Source organism: Lynx canadensis, chromosome F2 (assembly GCF_007474595.2).
Source record: "Lynx canadensis isolate LIC74 chromosome F2, mLynCan4.pri.v2, whole genome shotgun sequence".
Classification (NCBI taxonomy): domain Eukaryota; kingdom Metazoa; phylum Chordata; class Mammalia; order Carnivora; family Felidae; genus Lynx; species Lynx canadensis.
Window position 1 is genome coordinate 55,956,626 of NC_044320.2, and position 19,387 is coordinate 55,976,012.

At 35.6% G+C, this 19,387-nt stretch overlaps 1 protein-coding gene across 1 annotated transcript in view; it reads right to left on the reverse strand.

Moving 5' to 3' along the window:
- PKIA (cAMP-dependent protein kinase inhibitor alpha) overlaps window positions 1-14,702 on the reverse strand; it is a 94,470-nt gene extending 79,768 nt beyond the window's left edge. The window contains exon 1 of the mRNA XM_030303970.1: window positions 14,625-14,702. The gene's annotated coding sequence lies outside the window, so the exon portion shown is untranslated. The remainder of the gene's footprint in view (window positions 1-14,624) is intronic.
- Window positions 14,703-19,387: the final 4,685 nt, after the last annotated feature.

Here is a 19,387-nt window from a genome sequence, read left to right on the forward strand (position 1 = left end):
GGTTTCAGAACAGCATTTGGGGGTGGGGGGGAAGAACAGCATTTAGCACAGAGTAAGCAAAATAGTTTTATTTTTCACTTCTCTAATTATGTAAAACATTTAGTATTTGGATCCATAGTCTCAAAATCTAATCTTCATTAGTATGGATAGCTGATTAGCTAAATGGAGGGGAAACGTTTCTGTAGTAATTATTCCTTTAGTTTCTCATTTTATTAATTTTTTAACTGAAAACCAGAGTCACCATTTCCTGGCATTATCTATTACTGATAAACAGTTCAAAACCATAATGTTGTTTTTGAGAAGGCACTGGATATTGGAAATGAAGGGAACTAAGAAATAGTAGAAAGTAAACTTTATTTTTTAATCTCAAGTTAAAGATGAAATTAATGGTGATATATGTGAAAACTATGGAAAAGTCCTACAGAATGAACCTTGAGTACTTACAGAAGAGGTGAAATTCAAATGACAGAAAATGACTAATTCTTAAATCAAGAACCCTTCACTAAAATTAAAAACATAAATGCTTTCTTTTTCTTGCTTTCTTGTAGGAGGTGAAAGAGTACTTGGTAGGTGTCAGACTATTTTAAAAAGCAGATTATAGTGGTGATATTTCAGAAGTACAAAAATACTAAGGCAGATATTATAAATGACTTGTTTAAAATAATTTTATACCTAACAGAAAGTTAGTAGAAATGCATTAAAACTGTCCAAGGTAGTTATGGAAGAGAATTTTCTGTGAATTTTAGTTCTTACCTTTTAAAATGATTATGCAGCAAGTGCTCCATTTAGGTTGCAAATTATGTTCTAGTTTACAGCAGAAACTACTACTTAACTTTCACCTAGTAAGTGTGTGTATGTGTGTGTGTGTGTGTGTGTGTGAATGATATACTCTCATGAATGTCAGCATTCTGTCAATGCAAACTAGATTAGTATATTATTTAATTCAGGTAATCCATCAGCATCATCAATGTTTGTTTATTAAGCAATGAAATCGTTAGGTAGGAGGCATGGTTCTCTGCAAAAGAAGTTGGTAATCACAAATGTACAACCTGGAATATGGTGAAAAAAACAGACAAGATAGATTTTTTGTCTAATTAAACCAGAAGTTTTTTTTTAACATGACCAGCTCTTTGAGTTGAAAGTAATCCATGTAGATTTTCCTGGTTCAGGCTCCTGTGAGGTCTACAAATTTGGAAGTAGGAGCAGATCTAAGCCTATTTCCATTTTCATGCTTACTTTTTTTTTTTTTTTGAGAGAGAGAGAGGGAGAGAGAGAGAGAATCCCAAGCAGGCTCCACGCTCAGCGTAAAGCCCAACGCATGACTCAATCCCATGACCCTGGGATCATGAGCTGAGCTGAAATCAAGAATGGGATGCTCAACTGACTGTTGCTTACTCAATATTCTGTTAATAATTGGTAATAGGCATATGGGGAATGATTAAACATTAATAGTCACCTGTCATATATTAAGATCACATTTGTGTGGTATAATGAATTTACAGAATGGAATATTAGTTATATTTTATTGTCAAAGGTTACCTGCCAACTGAGAAGTCATTTCAGAGGCTATGCTCTAAAATATATCATTTTACTGATATCCATGAGACATCCCAGGATGTGATTAATAGGCCAGAAACATTAAGCCAGGGATATTTTTGTCTTGGTAATGCATTTATTTGAGACAGCAGTTATTAGAAACCAGAATAATAACACCAATAACCTTCAAATTAATTTTGACCCTAAAGTTACAAAAATGTTGACGGAAGTTAGCATATTTACATACTGAATTAAAATTCCTAAACTAGTAATTGATGCAGTTTATATGAAATACTTCACATATAACACTTCAATAAGTTAATAAAATTAAAACAGTAAAGAAAGTATCATAAATATTTGTGTCCTAAAAAGGATTTCAAGGGAATTTCTGATAGTAAAGTTAATGCATGATTAGTCATATTACTTTTATTTATAAAACATCCAAACATACATCTACAAGATTATATGTCTTTAACATTAAGAGAAATGTATTCCAGATTTAATTTTTGAAACATTGCTTTTATTGTGCTTATATTTTCTAATTGAGAGATTTGGTCTTTTAAGTGTTTTAAGTTATAGAGCTATCAGATATAAAGCAGGAGGAAACCCAATAATCCAATGGTGTTTGTTAATATAAGCCTCTGTATAAAAGTGTTATAAAACAGTTAAAACTTAGCAAAACCAAAAATAGACATCATTAATCAACAATGGCTATTTTAAAAATCTAGTTAATATTATACTACCTGTGTTAGGATGATGAGGAAGACTGAAAAAATGCCAGACCAAGTTTGGTTCTTTTACTTGAAAAAAAGTTACAGTATATTGGGTCTATGTCCTAATTTGGGGATATGTAACTGCCACTCTCATGTTTATTGTTTGCATTTTATTAGGTGTAAATGTAGAAAAAGAACTAAAATGTTCCATAGTGCAGAATCTCCTTCTTCTCTTTCCCTACTCATTTTCTAACAGAAAAAGCGAAGAATACCTAGTGAACAGATAGACCTGATGATTTCAATAGGACAGTGTTTCTTTCTGAAATACTGGTAAAATGAGAACACTCTAAATTAGGATTTGTGGGACACCAGAAAATTATAACATGAAATACCAATATAGAAGAATGTATTTTATGCATTCTAAAACATATTTTTAAAGCAGAAAAGATGATGGACAATCAGAGAACATAAGACATAAAAAATAATCAAATGGAACAGGAGTATGTTCCAAGCTGACAGGCAACTATACTATTATTCTCACATAATTGGATAGTAGTAATAACTCAGTAAGATTAAGTTTAAAACATTTAAAGAAATAAACACATACACACATACACATGTATATATCAATCTGAGGTACATAAATACATATTCGTATATTAAAGAATCACTTTGAAATTTTTGAAATATTCTTTTAACTTTTGAAAAATAAATACCCAGTGAAAAGGTAAGGTTTTTTCCCCAAAACTTGACTCTGGAAACAAAGAATGTTCAAACGCATTTCCAAGAACTTGTCTGTTTATTTTAAATGAAATCCAACTATAAAGTAATCAAATATTTGAAATAGAAGGAAAACGTTCATGAAAGTATACACATATACATGTATATATGTATGTATATATATATATTCACACATTATTGATTAAATATAATTAATATATAATACACATAAAATATATAAATTTACTTATTTGTGTATACATATATGTACTATATGTTTAAAGCAGGTATTTTCACTATTTATAACATCTCATCTTAGAACCAGACTATGCCAACAATCTATATGCCTGAAGCCTTTGGTGAATAGCTAATGAATTCAGGATCCAAACATGAATTAACAATATGGGTTTGGAAATGTAGGACAGGCTTACTCATACAAAGAATAAAGTTATTCTGTTCCCAGGTACACATAGGTTGACTCAACCAAACAAAATAAATTATTGCTAATCTGGCTAGTGATCACCAGTCCTCACCTGTGAAGAAGTATGGCTTACATATTAAACACAAGCTCCAGACAGTTTTTGTACTGGTTTCTTTAAACCAAAATGACTCATATTAATAATAAAAGCCATATAAGGAAAAAAAGTAAATTTATGTGTTTAAGCCCCAAAATTTATCATACTAAAGCATGTGTGTGTACTAACAATGCAGCTTTTATAGGCAGTGTTTCTACTAAAGTTTTCACACTAATTGAGGCTTTTTTTTTAATTTCACAGTTTAAAGATGTTGTTATTGATCACATCTAATCAGTAGCACCCAGTAATGAACAAGACCTGGAATATTAAAATGCTTATATGTTCCTGCTAAATTCATTGAGCTTCAATAAAATAGAAAGACATCATATACCAAAAAGAGTCCTTGGTATATGATGTACAATGGAGTTACAAGTTAATTTTCCTTTTTGGACAACTTAATATATTAACAATAAGAAATTTCTTCAATAGTTGCACATAAAAATATATATACATTTGGTTATAAGGCAGATAATTAGCAGGTTCTTCAAAGACATTTGCAAGTGGAAGTGAATGTTAACAACTCTCTATAAATTAAAGTTGTTCTCTCCAAAGAACTTCCATATTGTATTACAAACAAAAATAAATAAATAAATAAAAGTCAACTGTTGCTTTTAAGTAAGGGAGCTTCCCCATTTTATCTGGCACTTGCTTCTGACATCAACACCCTTCTTCAATCTTAATATCCTTTCTGATAATGAGTTAGTGACAAGAGTGATTAGACATATGGTAAAATTTCAAAAGAAATAAGATGCAGAATTAATAGCCAACTGACTTTTCCCAGGTCATCCAATCAACTACTTGCAGAGTTAAAAATAGAAGTTAAGTCTAATTCCCGCAGCTATTGCCAGATCAGAGCCTGACAACTTTGCTTTGTGTTGGCCTCAACCTCTCCCACCGGTGGCATTACCTGCACAGAGACATCTTCCCGTGAGGTTCAAGGTCATTTCAAGGCTTAGTTTAACTAACATGGGAGAGGTAGGAAAAGAGTTCATAAACATTTGGAGAAGTTGTGGTAATGAGGTCTGGTTGTAAGTTGCCCGTGAAATAAAAATGACAGAAATTAAAAACATTTATTAACCCTTACAGTGTTTCAAAAACTGCACTAAATTCTCTTTTATGATATCTTTTTAATCTTCACAACAACCCTGTGCTTTTCCTGTTTGAAACACCAGAAACCAGTCACGGAGGTTAAGTGACTTATACTAAGTCATATAGCTAGTATATCGTAAGGTGGGATTCAAACTCGTTACAATTCAAGCTCAAATTTACTTCTTAAAATACATGATTTCAACATAAGTGGTAGCTAAAACTCCCAAAATAAACACACAAACAAGGGAAGGGGAAGGTCTAGTGATCAGCATACTTTGAAGATGATGCATAGAGCTTTTTTGATTGGTTCTGAAAGTGATCAAAAGCTGCCTGAGAGCTCTGAGTAAAATTATCAAATTGAACAAAAAACATTAGTTTTATAGTCAAACATTTTGAGATCAACCCAATTGCTCTGCTTTCATAACCCTGTTATATTATTTCATGTTACCCGGTTACTTCATCTTCCTTTTTATCTATTAAGGGGAAATTCAAACATTTAAGGTTTTTTGCCTGAACAAGTTAGTGATTTTTAAAAAATGATACCAAAAGGCCAACCCCTTCGTCTGCTTAGTCAATGGACTGTTTAGTGTCAGGTCATTTATTGTCAAATTTAATTTTTCTGGTCAAATACTGACTTTACAAAGCCCCAGTGAAGATGTTACAGGATGATTATCTCAAACCTGCATACTTTCAATCAACCAAAATTTTGCTTTCTCTATCACTGTGTTCCTGACAATAAATGAAATTGAAAAAGGCATGGACATAAGAGAACCATTGATTAATATTTTATTATTTTATTATTAAAATCTTGCATTTTGAGTTTTTTAAAGTCCAAATCCATTGAAGTTAAAGAAAGAAGGGTAATGTCATGTCTTCCTGTCCCAGGTAAAAGGACTGTGTTTGGCTGAGTGTCTTAAAGTGCTTACTAGATATATATCAATCTTTAATATGCATTACTTGTAATTTGCATCCTACAAAACCTCAGAGGAAGGGACTATGGTTTGGCAAGAGAGGAGGGTAATCCCATTCATAATTCATTGCCACTACACCTACAAACATAATCGCAATGAACATATATAGAATGCCAATTATTTTGTGGTGGGGAGCAGCTTTCAAAACTAAATGGTACTGATTTATTTTGTTGTTCAACAAATATTTTATAAATGCTTTTAATGTCAAACATGAAACTTATCATTTGAGTTGCAGAAATTTTTATGATTCTGATATTTTACAGTTTGAAAATAACTGTACATTTATTGAGTACTTATCACAGTGTATGATACTAGTAAGCTCCCTAGAAACCTTAACACCTATAAAATATACTAAACACTATTGTCTCATGCTTTGGTTTGCAATCCTAGGTTGTTCCCTAATATGCAGATGATTTAAGAAATGAAATTTAGATTTGTCTTCTACAGGATCACCAGCCATGTGTTGACTAACTTTTATCAATGGACATTCTCAGGTTATTTTAAGACTCTTGTGTACTAATCATTAGGTAATCCTAGTAAATACAGGTGTGTTACTGTAGTTAAGAATGTCAGCCTTTTTGCATTTCAGCTTGATCCACTGCAGGAAATCACAGATTACTTGAAGGCAGTTTCCCCATGAACTCACTTCCTTGAGATGAGATATTAATTTGGGTGAACAATGATTTGTCACAATTTATTTGGAAGGTAGTGGTTAAAAAAATGCAGTCCTTTTCAGAATGAATCCTTCTAAAAGTGCACTGTTCTCTAGTGAGCTTACCTTATAAATAAGCCCCAAATTTTAAAATCTTTAAAAAATCGTTTTAAATCTTTGCAATATTTAAAATTTGATGATCTTTAAATCTGTATTGGGAATTGGTGAGTCTGACAGATTATTCTCATTATTCCATTGGGGTACCCACCAATTCAGATTCAAAATTATTTTTGCAAGTCCTAGCAGGATTAAGTTTTGTGAATGGATAGAAGGAATTAACACCCTTGTTGTTTTTCACTACATTTCAATTATCAGAGAACCTGAGTGTGAAAATCATGGAGAGGAGCGTAAGAAATGGCATGAAAGATATTACTGACTTCTCTGTTTATGCAGCCAAACTCTGCAGTATAGAAGAGAAGCAACAAAGTGGGTTGTACTGCTGCTATGATTGCAATGACCCAACAAAGCCAATGCTTGTACCCTCAGTCTCATAAACATGGCAGTGCATTGATCAAGATGTGAGGTTCTTGTTGCTTATTTAAGCAAAGGTCAGAATGCTTATTTGTTTTATGCCTGCTTTTTAAAGAAGGTTTGATCAGGCAGCAATAAAAGTAAATAATTGAGAAATGTTTATTAATAGGTTTTTCATCCCAATCAACCAAAGAAAAAGCATACCTTAAAACACTATTGTGAAATGTCTAGGGTATGTCTATCTATGTTCTTCTAACACTTCAGTTTTAAGTAGCTTTTAAAAAATATGTTATAAACATGTTGCTTCATCCTTGACATTTTAGCATGTTAATGTCTAATTAGGGTAAAACATGATGCAATCCCTAGCAAGCTCTTTGTTTCTCCCCTCTCGGACAGAGCAAATCAAGACAATCTTCTGAGAAGATAGTTAAAAGTCTTGCCAATTCTGTTTTACTTCATACATTCCAAAATTCTGTAGTTTAGCTTAAATACGACACTCTCACCAGAACAAATTAAAAAGAGTACACTAAAAGGGGTGACTGGGTAGCTCCGTCGGTTAAGCATTCGACTTCAGCTCAGATCATGATCTCACGGTTCATTCGTGATTTTGAGCCCTACATTGGGCTCTGTGCTGACAGCTCACAGCCTGAAGCCTGCTTAGATTCTATGTCTCCCCCTCTCTGCCCCTCCCCTGCTTGTGCTCTGACTCTCTCTCTCTCTCTCTCTCAAAAATAAATAAACATGAAAAAATAATTTTTAAAGAATATACTAAAGAGAAACTAAAGAAAAAAACCCAACAAAATAAAAGATTTACTATAATGCAGTACATAAATTTGAACTAAAAAATAGACCAAATTTAGATTGGGCTAGATTCAAATGACCCATTGCTGGAGCTTAAAAAAAAAAAAAAAAAGCTAGCTATAGATATTACTAGTTTTTCTACAGTGTTGTTATGAGACTTGACTGACATCTGTGATGTACTCTGTAATATCTTTGAAATGATAAAAATGTGTGTCTGAAAAACTTGAAATCTGTCAATACTCATGTATAGTATTTTTTCCTCCATGAATTAGAAATGAAAAAAGTGAAAATATTTCCTTGCTCAAATCATGATAAATGGATTCCTTTATATTAGTTGCATTCATTTTTAAGATAGTTAGAAATGGCTACAGAAAATACAGAAATACTATTTTTTGAAGAAGTTTATGACTTTTTATAGTCAATATACTTTTTCAAATTATAAAAGTGCATGTGTTACCTCTGACCCAACAATACCACTCAAGAATTTTCCCATCAAAAGGAGAAGTGGCAATCCTGGTCTTGGCACCATCAAGAACAATAACAACAATAACAAAAAAAAAAAAAAAACCCACACAGACAAAAGTAAAAGCAACAACATATAAAGACATATACCTTTGTGCCCGTTACCACATACCGTAAAATCACAAAACAATTGGAACTTTATAGATATTTATCAGTGGGTTTTCATTGAATAAAATTATGGCACACTCTTAGCACATCTTACTAGGCATCTACTAAAAGTGATAGGGTAGTGTCTATGCTAGATATCATTAATATAATAGAAATATAATAATTATAATATAAATATAATTAATATAATTATCATTATATATAAAATATTATTTAGCCTTAAAAATAATGAATTTGACACATGCTGCAACGTGGATAAACTTTGAAAACATTATGCTAAGTGAAAAGAAACCAGACATAGAATGACAAATATTGTATGATTCCACTTGTATGATGTGGCTAAAAACAGGCAAATCCATACATGTATAGAATAGAGTTTACCAGAGGCTGAGAGAAGGGAAAATGAGGGGTAACTTTTTAATGGGTACAAACTTTCTGTTTAGGATAGTGAGAAAGTTCTGAAAATGGTTAGTGGTGATGGCTGCTCAACATTGTCAGTGTACTTAATGCCAGTGAATTGTACACTTAAAAATGGTTAAAACAGTAAATTTTGTTATTCCTATTTTACCACAATAAAAATAATACAAATCCACTATATTTTAAAGTATAAATTTACTTTGTATTAAGCATATTACAAAGTTTTCATAAAATTGCCCTTATTTTAGGAGCTTATACAGTTATCATATTTTGGGAAGTGTAAAGAAAACAGCAGCTTGAGTTGGCCTCTTGAGTTTTCTTTCTCTCCATCTATGTTTTTTCTAGATTAATGTTGTCACACTTTCCTTTGAATAGCATCAACAAGAACCATGCTAGCTTGTACCGGTCTCTCCAAGTATCAGTTAAGAATTATTAATGTATTTTTATGCTGGCAATTGTTTTAGAACCTAGGAGGGATGAATTTGTCTTTCTTCCCCTAACTTGGCAAAAGCAAACACATTACTGCAGACAGAATTACCAGAAAGAAATAGTAACTTTGAGGCAGACATACATCCATCTTAAGAACACTGAATATGTTTCAAAGTAGACTACACCACTCAATTTCTGGCAATGTTCTTCTACATATTTGGCACTACAGTACTCTAAGTCTAGAACTGTTTCCTTTTTTGTTAAAAAAAAAAAAAAAAAAAAAAAAGGTTTTGATTGGAAAACCCTAAATAAATCATTTGGAATGTGTTACATTCAGAACTCCTTCTGGGATTCCTTTTCCATGAATCAGGGTTCTTTGAATACTCCTCTCACTGGCACTTGCTTCCGAATCATCTTTAGCTGCCTTTGTGCCAGTGATAGTGAAGAGCTCTCATTTTAGGTTTTAAAGCAGGGAGAACAATAGAAGGAGAACCTCACTTCAAGTACCAAAAACGTCTGGGCTAATAAAGGACACATATATTGTCAAAGTGAGTCCAGAGTAGATGTTCTTAAACCATTTGCTAAAGAATACTTTAGTGGGTCCTTAAACACCTACAATTGTGTGTGTGTGTGTGTGTGTGTGTGTGTGTGTGTGCACGCATGTGTGTGTATGTACTTGGGGACTGGAGGCACCTCCTTTGTTGAATTATCAAAGGGGATGTTAAGACCCAAAAGTTTAAGAAACACTGGAAAGATTAATTACAAAACAATTTTAAACTACTACATTTTTATCATGCTTTCCTTGGCTCTTAATACTTCAAAGGGCAACATGGTAACTTGGAAAGAATGTTTTGCTAAACATTTAGGTGACATGACATCTTTGAATCTCAGTTTCTTCAATGTAAAATCAACAGATAGTAGAAGGTTGAAATTTGATACCACAAGTGAAAGTACCTGCAGAGTGCCTTGTAACTGGACAAGTACTTATATATGTAAGGTACCTTCTTCTGCTTATTCTTTTTCAAAAAATGCAAGCATGTTGAAAGCAAGTAACAATTTCTCCTTTAAAGTTTTGTTTTATTAATCGTAGCATACTATTAGTAAGTATGAACTAATGTACATTTAATGGCATGGAAACTTACAATAACTTCTGTTGAATATAATTATTTGAATTTGCTTTCACTATATTATTATATAAATATTTTTAAAAGCTAAATGATACTTGCACACATACTGGGAGCTAAACTTGGCTAACGGAGAAGAGTAGGTAGAGATATATCCCTGGGAAAGAATAACTAATTTCTCCACTAAAATCAAATTACTTAACATCTATGCATATACAAAAGGTTCCTGACTTAGGATGGTTCAATTTATGATTTTTCAACTTCATGATGGTACAAAAGAGATACATGTTCAATAGAAACTACAATTCAGTTTTTGAATTTGGATTGTTTCCCAGGTGAGCAAGCACTACCATACTCTTTTGTGATGCTGGGCAGTGGCAGCAAGCCACAGCTCCGTTAGCCACGCGATCATGAGGGTAAACAACGGATATACTTACAACCATTCTGTACCCACACAACAATTGTTTTTAACTTTCAGTAGAGTATTCAAAAAATTATGTGAGATATTCAATACTTTTATTGTAAAATAGGCTTTGTGTTAGATGATTGTGCCCAATTGCAGGCCAATTTAAGTGTTCTGAGCTCATTTAAGGTAGGCTAGGCTAAGATAGGGTGTTCAGTAGGTTAGGTATTAAATGCATTTGATTTACGGTATTTTCCACTTACGATGGGTCTATTGGGATGTAAGCCCCTCATAAGTTGAAGATCTGTATGTAGCTAGACACTGTACTATGAGTTGCAGGTAATAAAAAGTTGGCCGTCACAAACCATGTTCCCCAAGGCTATTTTAGAAGAACAAGTTATGTTCACACTAAAGAACAGACCACAATAGAAAGTACAATAGGAATTTAGACAAGGGAGAAAATTTATCTGATGCAAAGACAAGTGGGTATGGGGAAAGCCTCATGGAAGAGGCAGTGTCTGATGTGAGTAAGGTTTTGACATGTACAGGAGGAGTGAAAGAAATGAATGAAGACATATAGGCATGACATCATGGGGGCACAAACTGGAAATAAAGAGCACTTGGTTCAGGCTGATCGTAGGGTCGCTTAAGGGGATTACTGAGAAACTAGATAAGGAGATATCTCACTGCCTGATGCATATTACTTATTAATAATACTTTTAGACACAAGTATTGGGGCATCTGGGTGAGCTCAGTCAGTTAAGCATCTGACTTCAGCTCAGGTCATAATCTCACGGTTCATGGATTTGAGCCCTGTATCCAGCTCTCTGCTGTCAACATTGAGCCCGCTCTATATCCTCTATCTCCCTCTCTCTCTGACCCTCCCCAGACCCTCATGCACTCTCAATCTCTCTTCCTCTCTCTGCAAAATAAATAAACATTAAAAAAAAATAATAAAAGTATTTAACTTAAAAAGAACATGGATGAGAACTTAAAAATAAAGACATAATGAAGGGGGTGAAATGCTACATAAATCTGACCGTCAAGAGGCCATTGGTAACTTTCAAAATAGCACTTTTTATAGTGTTTTCACTGGAGACACTGGTTGAACAGAAATACAGTTCTTGAGCTTTATTATTCCTATTTTTTTTTCTTTTCCATATTTCAAAATCTCAAAATAAGTCCATTTCAATTGTAACTAATGAAAATAAGGTAGCACCAGAAAATGCCTTTTGTTATGAGAAGTCAACTTTGACTCCTAAATTTGTAGAGTTACTGATAACACTGCCCACCCACTAAACTAAGTATTTTTTTTTACATGGTTAGAAAGCAGTAGATTGACTTCATGCTATTTTGTCAAATCTACAAAAATGCCTGCAGTTCATTTGGCATCTAATAGTGCACATCCTCCTGTTTTTCATTCCTCCTCCATCTCTTGAACAGGCAATTAATTTTTCCTTTCCCTGGGAAACGTTTAAAGGAAAGGAAATAAAGTCATAAATCAGTTTCAGTCATGAAGACATACATATATTTCTTCATTGGACTCTGAATTTGGTCATTTTTCTCAGAAAAAAAATTATTTCAACATAACAAAGACTAAATTCGGAAATCCCTTAAATTTATTTATCTTCCTCAGTTGCACTGAAATGAAAATTTAAATTTTCTAACTTATTTTCTCTCTTCGCAGAAAGGCTTCTCAAAAGCAGGTCCATAACTTAGTGAATTCATCTCACCTATGAAGCCACTGGCAGGTATGATGCCAGCTTAGGCAATACCAGTCTTGGTATTCTGACCCATTTCTTGCCAGAGAATTCAGTTTCTTCAGAAACTCAACTAATAGACACTTTCAATTTCTAACTGTTATTAGGATATTCTCATGCACTAAGTAGTCAACATAAAGAAACCTCGAAATTATAGAAATTTTTAATGTACTTAAGATCAATTGTACTAATCTATATTTTGTAATTTCTTAAAATGAATTATTATATTAACATTTATTATCACTTATTATTCAGAATCATTATTTATATAGTTAAATATTTGAAGGTTAATAAAGAAAGATAGTAGAATAAAGGGTTTTGCTGTTCTTGCTCTTTGTTCCCTCTTCTATTTGGTGTGCCTGTTTCAAAATTGCAGAATCTTGAAATTTTAATATTTCAAATCCAAACCACACTCAACACATAATAATAATGATAATAATAATAATACTAAAACAAGCCAAAAGAAAAAAGAAAAAATTGATGCTGAGGTTTTCGTGATCCAGGGGAAGAGTTCCCGGAGTGGGCCACTTGGATTTGCCTACCTCCTCCACTCCCTCTGCCTCATATACTAAAGGTAGAGACAAAGAAGCCAAATCAAATCCTTCTTTGGTGTATTTTATAAAAAGAAATTGTATTCAGAAAAGCAATAATGGTCTATAATAGAATGAACATGATTTTTCAGAACCAGTATCTTTGTCTAAAAGCAATAGATAAAAAGGAAGGTAGACAGAGATCAATTTTTAGCTATAAACCTTGCCTTTTTCATTGATCTCCTATTTTAATGTGCTAAAATAAAATTACATGGCTATCGAGTCAGACTATCTAAATTTAAAGATAACAGATCACCTGTTAAATAGTATATTGGCACACAGATGCCCCAGTCTGGCTTATTGCAACTACTCTCTGTTGGTGAAGTGGCACATTTGCAATCCCCATCACAGCCATCTTAACCATTTCAAAGCGTATTATTCAAATGTACATCCCTACGTGGCAGCACTTGAGCTCAGCATCAAGAGGTTTGTGGGGAAATCCTAGAACAAGTGGTCAGAAACCCTAAATGGTGAAACTGACTTGAGGATGCTCAAATAACCTGAGGTTTAGATTGGCCAGCTCCATTGGCTTTCTAACTGCCTGTGGGGAAAGCCTCTCTGGAAACTCTTCTGAGGTTATTGGGGAATCCTAGGACAAACACACTGCTTGCTTTTTGGGGAGGACCTGCCCCAAACCCTACCCAGGTAGGTGTCTCACAACCCAGCTGGACTAAAAACGCTTCAAGAAAAACTGGATAGACACATTCACATTTGTACTTTCACCTATGCCTATGCACAGGGAGCAAAGATATAAGTATGGTCCTCTTTCTCACACCCCAACAGATTCTGCTGTCCTCAAAATCCTCTTGTAGCCGCAGTGACTACAGTGAAGGGAGTTATCAGGATCCATGTTGGTACTGGGCTAAAAGCAGGATTTTTCATGCCTTGTATTTGGGGGAAGGACGCAAGCAACAGTATACAGAGAGAATACTAAAGTCGTATAGGGCAATGCCCTTTGTAGGTCCTTGACAAAATCAGTCGTGGAATAGAGGTTGTGGATAGGAGCTGACAAGAGCTGGCCTGTGAATGGACCCGGCATTCCGGGGAAAGGGAGTGGGGGGTGGAAATCAATGAAGTAATTGACGAGAGAAGATGATAAATGAAGGGAGAAGCAGAGACAAGTGCTGCTCAACCCAAGCTGAACTCCAGGAGATAAGAGAAGTTTCTCCTCTAATCTGAGACTCTTACTAAAGGTTCAGTATTGAAGTAGGTGTTTGACATTGAAATGGGCACAGACCCATCCTGACAACTAGGGAGGGAGAGGACAGAGGAAGGCAAGAGAGGAAAGATTTCTGATTACTTCATCAAGCTACCTCCAAGGACCTGCTGCTCCAAAAACCAGAAAATAACCAAGTGAAGGCTGAAGTAGAAAGATAAAAGTGCAACTCCAATTATTTCACATTTTGAATCTTCTTCAGTGTCTAAGCAAACCTGGCATTGCAACGGTCGATTATCTTGAAGAGTATAGAGGCTGACCGTCTTCTTTGTTTGCCCAGTAACACCGCTCCTCTAATCTCAGGCACTTGGCTGATTAACATTTCAATCCAGTTGTTGCTCCTTTTCCCTTTGCAGAATGCAGCAGAGATATTCCCCTTCTTCCCCGTGTATTGCAAACCCCATTACTAACCGCGCGGAAAGAACCGAGCGACGTGGTGTGAAGCTAATAATAGCCGGGCGGCTTACCTTCTCGGGATGGAGTCAGCGCAAGTCCCAGCGCCCGCTGCCCCCGGGCCGCAGTGCCGCGGAGCCGGCCGAGTGCCTGGTCAGCTCCGCCGGCCCCCACCCCACCTGCCGGCTGCAGCAGCTGCTCTCGCCGCCGCGCTCCGGCAGCATGAAGTCATCCCCCGCCCCGGGCCGGATCACCACATTCCGTGCCAGTCGCGGGGGGAGAGGGACCTCTCCCGGCCGCGGGGAAGGGAGTCTGGAAACTGCTCCCGACGATCGCTACCCCTCCGGGTTTTAGGTTTCTTTCCTATTAATGCTTTTACGGAGGAAGCGTTGCCGGATTGTGGACCGAGAGAGAAGAGCCAGAGGGACATTCTCTGCATAGCGCCTTTCCTCCGAGAGCTCCCCTGTCACGCCCGCTGTATGGACAGCTCCATTTGACTGTGTGGGTTTCCCACCCTCTTCATTTTCCTTATCAGTATTGTTCATTTCGCTGAATTTGAGACTGGGATTGTCTTTTGAGATAAACATTCAAATGCTCTGGAAATGTTTTAAATTGGCAATTAATCTTTCTAAACCCCTTGAAGCACGCCTCACTTTCCCCCAACGCACACGCACAAATGCGCACATGTACACACACAGCCAAACCACTCACAATCATGAAAGCTGGGACCTCTCACCCTGTCGCCTACGTAATAGAATGGGAAACTCCCAAAGGAGTGGAGAAGTAGGACCGACCAAAGAAAGCACTCGAGGAAACAGAGAGGGGTGGCCCTAGGATTTTGTTGCTGTTTAGTGGTGCACTTGGTGTACAGATGTTGCCTCTAACACTCCCCCCCCCCCCCCCCCCCCCGCAATTGGGCTGGCTGCTCTGGTGACAGCTATGATATTTGGAAGCCAAAAGCAGAATCCACATTAACAGATGGCTGTATCTTCTTTTTGCCTCCGAAGGATTTATCAGAATTGGCCTTAGGAATAATGTAAGCAAATACGCATATAAGCCCCTTCTTAACCTTTTTTTAAATTGGCACCAGCTACTAATCTGTCTCTCTTTCTCCCTCCCTCCCTCTCTCTCTCTGTCTGTCTCTCTCGTTTTTTTCTCCCCGACAACCCCCCTCCCGTCACTACCTCCCTCCCTTTCTTTCTCTATTCTGACCCACTCAGTGGTTTGGGGATTTAAGGGGAAAAAAGGGACCAAGGATTGCCCTCTTTATAGCAAAGCCAGTGCTTTTTTCTCCCAGTGTTAAGCCATTCCCAAGTAGAGATGTTCTTTGACACTAGAGTTCAGTGTGAATGGAGTTTCCTCATTTAACTTACTTTTGGAATTCCCATCACTAGGTACAAGCCACTTTTACCTTGTGGATTTGAACAGCAGCATAAGCATTGCATTGCATAAGGCCAGGGAAGCACATTTGATCCATGAAGAAAGAGCTCTCTCCCATCCCTCTGTTTAACAGTTCCAAAATTGGGAGGTAGTGTAGCAAACAGAATTCCAACAAAAATCATTAAGAATTCTTGGTCTTAGAATGCATGCTTTTTGGAAGCTGCAGCAACCTAATTTATATCTCTGAGCCTCAAATTTATAAAATTAGGCCATTAATATCACCAAGGTTCTTAATCTGTATCAAAGAGTATGTAGAATCTGGATGGGAATATTACATTTTTAGTTTTGCTAATCCATAATTGAAGTTTAGCATTTAGTATTTCCTTTAAATATAAATGCAGGCAATGAACCACAATAATATTAGGGGAACCTAATGTTTTATTTAATACACTATATTCTTAGAATGAGTTTAGATATATGGAAAAATTAAGGAGATAGTACAGAGTTTCCATATCCCACTCCCAGTTTCCTCTATTATTAACTTTTTACATTAGTATGGTACCTTTGTTACAATTAATGAACCACTATTGCTACATGAATATTAGCCAAGGTCTGTACAATTTCCTTGGGATTTACCTAATGTCTTCTGTTCGTTTCCAGGCTCTCACCCAGGACACCACATTGCATTTAGTTGTCATGTCCTCTTAGACTCCTCTGAGTTATGATAGTTTCTCAGATTTTTCTTGTTTTCGATGACCTTGACAGTTTTGAGGAGTAGTGGTCAAGTATTTTGTAGCATGCCTCACTGTTGTAATCTGATGCTTTTCTCACCATAAGACTGGGATTATGGTTTATTGGGAGGATGACCACAAAGACAGAGTGCCAATTTCATAATGTCACATCAGGAATTTATACTATAAATGTGATTTATGACTGTTGATGTTGACCTTGATCACCTGAGTACGGTGAGCTCAGATTTCTCCACTGTAAAGTTACTCCTCCTTCCTTTCCATACTGTGCTTGTTGGAAGAAAGTCACTATGTGAAGCTTATGCCTAAGGAGTGGAGAGTTGTCCTCTAGCTTCTTGACGGCAGAGTATGTATATAAAGTATTTGAAATTCTGCACAGGAGATTGCCTATTGTCCCCTAAATATTAATTTATGCAATTTGTTTATATCAGTACAGATTCGTGCATATTTACTTTATACTTTGGGTCATAATCGAATACTACTTTATTTTGTTCAAATTGTTACAGCTTTATCCATTGGGAGCTCTTTTTGTTGGCTCCTGTGCTCCTTTGATGTGTGCATGTGTGTGTTATTACTTTTTTTACTTTCTGGCATTACAAGGTGCTCCAGGCCCATCTTGTATATTTCCTGCCCCAGGCCTAGAATCAGCCATTTCTCCAAGAAGTCCTGATTCCTTTTTATTGGAGAATGGTAATAGAAAACAAGATCTGGGCTTAAGGTGTGGTGGTTGCTAAGGGGATATCATTTTTTAGGCTCTCTGAGCAGAAATATATATTTGTAGTAAAAAAAATATATTTTTACTATAGATATGTGTACATATTTATAAATATTGCTAAATGTAACTATCATACTTATATTGAGCTAAATATGAGTTCGTACTAATGTCTTCAAGTGTAATCTGTTAACACATAGCTCGTTTTAGTTTCTTCTCCTTGCTTATTCATAAATTCCTACAACGAGAGTAAGAAATGTGGCTCCACTGTTTCCGATTCTGTGTCTCCCTCTCTCTCTGCCCCTCCCCTGTTCATGCTCTGTCTCTCTCTGTCCCAAAAATAAATAAACGTTGAAAAAAAAATTAAAAAAAAAAAAAAAAAAAAAAAAAGAAATGTGGCTCCAACAATCTTTCATCCATTTGCTCAACTGTTCAATTCCAGTGTACACATATAGCAATATAAGAATTGTTGGCCCATTACCTCAATATCACTATTTTTGAGTATCGTAGTTTAATAAACCATTGTTACATCTTGTTATTTAGTGAATTTAAATGCTTGTATATTTCTATATCACAAATTTTGTTTTAAAAATATTTTAATAACTGAATTAAAAAATTGGTAATTAGTTTCCTTTGAAGTTACATATATTATATGTATGAATTTTAAAAGTGTTATTTTAAGAAGAGTTACATAAACTGCTCCAGATTGTTAAAGAGAACCATGGTAAAAAGGAGGTTAGGATCCCATCCACAGAACATTTTTTTGAGGATATTATGAGATGATGCAAAATTGCCCAGTGCAGGCAATGAGGGGAGCTCATGCTTCATAAGTGTTACCCTTGGCCACTTGGGCAGGCTTCCATCTTCCTTTAGAGTTTTGAACACCTGGAAGACAGAATATGCTAAATCCTGTGATTAATAATTTATAGTTTATTTACAGGATTTGCTAAGTATCAGGTGCTAGAGGCAAAAGTCCATATAATGTTAAGGAGAAGGAGGAAGAAAAGGTGAGGGAACCAGAAGACTGAGATGACTCCGAAGTTTGGGGGTTTTGTAGTTGAACAGATCTGAGCTCAGATCCTTTTATTTACAATCTGATTTTGTCTCATTTTTGAAATAAGAAGAACAACGGCTATTACATTGGCTTGTCCTCGAAAGTGAAAGTAGATGTTTGATCTTTTCCTTTAATTTTTCTGAGGCTGTGGAGATTAAGTGTGGCAACTTGGGACAGTCCTAAAACATATTCTGTTGTATATGGTATAATTTCCATTCTATGAAGCCAGACTCACTGGAAGTATAGACAGTTTCTCGTGATAATTTAAGTTCCTTCATCTATCAAAGTACTCTTGTCAGGTGTTTTTACTCATGGTGGAGAATCAGTGTTGATGGTGCTAGAGAAAAGACAAAAATTAAAGATGTAGAATGGCAGAAACGAACTGTTCAAGTACTATACCATGACAAGAGGTAAAAGGGAACTAGAAAGAAAAGGAATAAAAAATGAGAAATGTTTCATGTCAACATATAGAGCTTGAATCTGTCTTTTCAGAACCTGACATACACCAGTATGCCAGATAACTTCATGAGTAGAGAATAGAGTGAAGTGAAAGATCATTTTTTTTTTACGCTATGACTTCTCATTGCACAGTCTTTTTTTAAAAAAAAATAACCTTTTTTTTTTTTTTTTTTTTAATTTTTGGATGTTTTTATTTATTTTTGAGACAGAGAGAGAGACAGAGCATGAGCAGGGGAGGGGCAGAGAGAGAGGGAGACACAGAATCCGAAACAGGCTCCAGGCTCCGAGCTGTCAGCACAGAGCGCAACGCGGGGCTCGAACTCACGGAGTGTGAGATCATGACCTGACCTGCAGTCAGATGCCTAACTGACTGAGCCACCCAGGCACCCCAAAAAAAATAACCTTTTGATCATGACTTTGAGGTCTGCAGTTCTTCCTTTCTGATATCCTGGAATTAGAGATCAAATGGCCTAATGATATCAT